Consider the following 5000-nt stretch of genomic DNA (forward strand, 5'->3'; position numbering starts at 1 on the left):
ATAGGTATACCTGAAGAGTATGGGAAGCGCTGTCCAGCTTCCTCCCATTAGTGACGCAGGTAATTTTATTTATAGCGGTACCTATATTATGGTCAATATTATCATCCAAGCACATCTTTGGTGTCAGGCAATTATACCTCCGCCTAGAACCTGGTTATTTTGGTGACATATAGCTAACTTTAAACCACTCGACAAATGACAAAATTTCAAGGCGGCACATGGTGGGATTCCAACCTATACATGGACGTCTGCCCGATCCCACGCTCACCACCTGATCCACGACGCCACCGCCTGTGTGTGTGTGTGTGTGTGTGTGTGTGTGTGTGTGTGTGTGTGTGTGTGTGTGTGTGTGTGTGTGTGTGTGTGGGGGGGTATGCGAACGCGCATGCAGCTGTCTTAGTATGAGGTTGAGGATCCTGCACTATCAAGAATATTATTTCCTTACAAGCCGCGCTCTACAAAGCCGTAGCTTATCTTAGGCATGGATATTCACGTTATATATATATATATATATATATATATATATATATATATATATATATATATATATATATATATATATATATATATATATATATATATATATATATATATATATATATATATATATATATATATATATATATATATATATATATATATATATATATATATATATATATATATATATATATATATATATATATATATATATATATATATATATATATATATATATATATATATATATATATATATATATATATATATATATATATATATATATATATATATATATATATATATATATATATATATATATATATATATATATATATATATATATATATATATATATATATATATATATATATATATGGCTTACACTGAGATCCTGAATTTTGCAACTAGGCAAAAAGTAATTGACTGTTGAATGAAAACAAGATTATTGAAGAGATTTTGATGCATTATTGTGTTCGTAGCACTGCTGTACACCTGGATACCTGTAACTATTTAGACTACTGCCAAATTCTGCCATGCAATGATGTCTTAATGCAAAGTGACTATCGGTAATTACAAAATGAGTGAACGAAGCAAACATACGTGCACATAAAGCCGTGAAGACAAAGTGAACATTGTGTCTCATGGGATTGTCATTAGATACTTACATCTCAAGTCTCTTATTACGTACAACTATTCAATAAATTGTTGCAAATTTGTGGTAAAATTTAGGTGGACATTTAGTTGAACACGCAACAGCCGGAGTGCAGCATGAAGAGCGCTGAAGCAAAAAAGGCCGCATTGAGATGTTGCACCACAACAACCAGTCACAATTTTGTAAAAGTGATCCACGCCAAGGCTGGAGGAGCGCTCTCCTTCACGTGTCTCGGCCGCGCAGACGCAATTGTGACCCACAGGCTGGTACAAGGCAGGTGTTACTCACGCCTTATTTATAGCAGGAAAAAATTACTTCACTGATATACAAGTTACTATTACTTTAGCTGACGATTGTTGTTACTGTATATTAACTGCTAATGAAAACATTTCCTTATGGATTCTCTATTGAAATTCAGTACTTGTAGGAAAATGTGTTACTCTACACACTATAGATACTCATAGTCTGTGTATCCTGTACAAAGGAGGGGGAAAGGCAATAAAATGTTTGCTCTTATTTTTCTAAGAGAGAGAGAGAGAGAGAGAGAGAGAGAGAGAGAGAGAGAGAGAGAGAGAGAGAGAGAGAGAGAGACTGACTGACTGACTGACTGACTGACTGAAACCAGTTTTACTCAGTAAGTTGCACGTGAGCGTATCACAAAGCTTAGGCTGACGTATCTAACCCTCATAGTAATTTGTATGCAGCACTGTATTATAAAAAGTCCTTGGATTAAAATAACTAAAACTGTGCCAGCTTGGTGAGTAGCAGAGGCAGAAAACATAGAGTACTCGTCTCATGCCAAGGACATCACTCCCTCGGAACACTTGACGGAGGTATCGCTCTGATTCCTTACGCTTCTTCAATTCGAGTATTTGATGACTGATTTTCTTATGGTTGAAATCTTTTAGACATTATGATTTTTTATGGGGATCGTACGCCTTTTACATATTATTGTCCTGTGTTTGGGCCTCTCTACTGAGGAAAACTTTTCACCAATAGTCACATTTTTACGACCAACTTTTGCATTCATGTCCACGAATTTCCAGTCTTGGGCAATGAAAACACTCTTATCAGACTTTACAAATCAGGATAATGAAATAAATCAACTACATTCTCACATAAAGTTTATAAAGAAGCTCTGATTTCACTTAATATTCCATCACCTTTAAAGTGAGTAGTGGCTGCGGAGTCTAATGTCGCCGGGCAGCGTCTTGTGGAGGTGGAGGCTGTCACTCGTGATGAACTGGCCCTCTACCGTGGTAGGCGGATGGGCAGATGCTTCAGGGAAAAAAATACATGTAAATATTTACGTTCTTTGGAAGGCTTGCATAAGAACGTGGAGGAGGAGGAGGAGAGGAGGAGGAGGGAAAACGAGAAGACGAAGAAGGAGGAAGGGGAGGAGAAGAAAAACAAAAAGAAAATTTGAAGAAGAAAGAGGAGCAGCAGAAAAAAAAGAGGAGGAATACAAAGGAATGCAAAAAAAAAGACGTCCAAACAGCACCAGACATCGGAGTGCTTACAAGAGTGTTTGAGTAACTATTCTTAGAGAAGGAGGAAGAAGAAAAGAAGGAAGAGGATGACAGAGAAGAAGAGAAAAAGAAGGAAGAGGAGGAGGAGGAGGAGGAGGAGGAGGAGGAGTAAGAAGAACAGGAAGAACAGGAGGAGGAGGAGAAGGAGAAATAACCTGTGGAGTGCAGTAAGGGGAGAAAGAAAAAAAGAGAAGGATCTGGAGAAGCAGAAGCAGGAAGAGCAGAAGAAGGAGGAGAAGAAGAAAAAAGAACAGAAATAAGACGAAGACAAAGAAGAAGAAGAAGAAGAAGAAGATGATGATGAAGAAAAACAGGAGAAAGAGGAGGAGGAGGAGGAGGACATTGAGGGACGATGGGGCACTTGAGCACGATTTTCAAGGGGAAGGTTCAAGGTTAAGGCTGGATGGGTGTATGGAAGGCGAGGGTTGATAAGGTAGGGAGGGCGGGGGGCGATAATGTTGGGTTGCAAGGGAACGGACAGGTGGGTGGACAAGGTTTCAGGGACAGGGTTGCGGTCAGTCAGGAAGGGAAGGAGGTAATCGCGAGGGTTCAAGGAATGTGGTTGAGGTTTAGATAAGCACAACTCTCTCTCTCTCTCTCTCTCTCTCTCTCTCTCTCTCTCTCTCTCTCTCTCTCTCTCTCTCTCTCTCTGTCACTCGCTTTGCATGTGTCTGAGGTTCTGACACACAGCCTCGCCCAGCCTCGCCCAGCACACACTCACCCAGGCATTTCTCAATCACCATCACCTTGGTGTAGGGCATGTGTGTGGTGGTGGTGGTGGTGGTGGTGGTGGTGGTGGTGGTGGTGGTGGTGGTGGTGGTGGTGGTCTTATTGCTGGTGTTGTGTTGCTGTTATTGTTGTTATTGGTGTTGTTGTATTCATTACCACCACCACCAGCATCACTAATTACACTGTGGTAGTACTCTTAAACACATGTGGGGATAGTAACGGTATTCATAAAAGTAGTAGTAGTAGTAGTAGTAGTAGTAGTAGTAGTAGTAGTAGTAGTCTAAGCGACAGTTGGATATCAATTCATCAAATCGTATACTTTAAAACCAAAAGGGAATCATGCTGTAAATGAACCAAAAACATCATAGAATATCATCGTCTTGAACATCATTTAGTGCAGAGAGAGAGAGAGAGAGAGAGAGAGAGAGAGAGAGAGAGAGTGTGTGTGTGTGTGTGTGTAAGACGGGTAATGTACTGAGAAGAGAAAAGGACATGATGAAAAAAGAATGAAAGAGAGCTTATCACAATATTGTTTTGATGCAACACTGAAATATACAAGATTTTCATCTTTTTTCTCTTTCTTTTCAGGAAGCACACTCCTGTTTGTGGTAAGTACTGGTTAAAGAATTGTTACAGTAAATGTTGCTCTTATTCATAACACGGCAGAAACAAGGTAATTTTATATCTTACATATACTACAACGACTTGAACTTGCACAAATCTTCATGAAGATTACTCCCTTTTGTGCAATATCAAAATGTCGCAAAACGAGTTATTTAGTGTTTTGAGGCGAAAATATATGAACCAATCATATTTTTCCCAAAGTGCTCAAATTTTCTCCTTTCTATACTTTTCGCTATCGTTGTCTATGTCGGTTTAGCGCGGTAACTAAACGAAACTCTGTAAAATGTGAGCCAAGGCATTTGCTTGCGCACAAACACTGCCCCCGCGCCTCCATGCTGCTGATGGGAGGCAGACGAGAGCTGGAAATCTGGTAATGCTACTTGTTTTTCTTCACGTATCCATAAGGAAGCAGTCAGATTATTGCCATTCTTTTATTGGAGTTTTTCCTTCAATATTTATTACTTTAAAAGTGCGACTAAGATTCTGGTAGAGTTGCTTGGTATCGCTGGGGAAACTACCTGGCCGCACACGATGGAGTCAGGAGCAAAGACTACGCACTGCTCACGTATTGGTCGTGTCTATCAGGTAACCGAGAAAGATGGGACGACAGGACGGGAACCAACTCTTCTACACGTGTATCTTTTCTATGCTGAGCAATGTGTGCGGGTCTCTCTCCGGTAAATAGAAAGGTAAACGGATAGACAGATACATTAGTATTGATAAATCATACAGGGCTTGTTTCTCTTTCATAGTGATCTTATTATCCCTGATGGAATTCTTCCCCAACTCTGCTGCTGTGCTCGCTCCTTGGTTGTAGTGAAGCTTTTCCGTGTCTATCAAAATTCATCTCTCATTTTGCTAGAAAGTTGCTTACATCTAACCTTTGCCTTAGAAGGTGGCCACTCCAATTCTTCAAACTACCGACGTATAGCTTTGATTGCCAGCATTTTTAAAATCTTTGTCTATTCTCAGTAGGAAGATTC

At 39.5% G+C, this 5000-nt stretch overlaps 1 protein-coding gene across 1 annotated transcript in view; it reads left to right on the forward strand.

Annotated features, from left to right (window-relative positions):
• Positions 1–5000, forward strand: part of LOC123505129 (elongation of very long chain fatty acids protein-like) — a 155880-nt gene that overhangs the window by 13056 nt on the left and 137824 nt on the right. Inside the window, exon 2 of the mRNA XM_045256213.1 lies at positions 3982–4001. The gene's annotated coding sequence lies outside the window, so the exon portion shown is untranslated. The remainder of the gene's footprint in view (positions 1–3981; positions 4002–5000) is intronic.

Source organism: Portunus trituberculatus, chromosome 17 (assembly GCF_017591435.1).
Source record: "Portunus trituberculatus isolate SZX2019 chromosome 17, ASM1759143v1, whole genome shotgun sequence".
Classification (NCBI taxonomy): Eukaryota; Metazoa; Arthropoda; class Malacostraca; order Decapoda; family Portunidae; genus Portunus; species Portunus trituberculatus.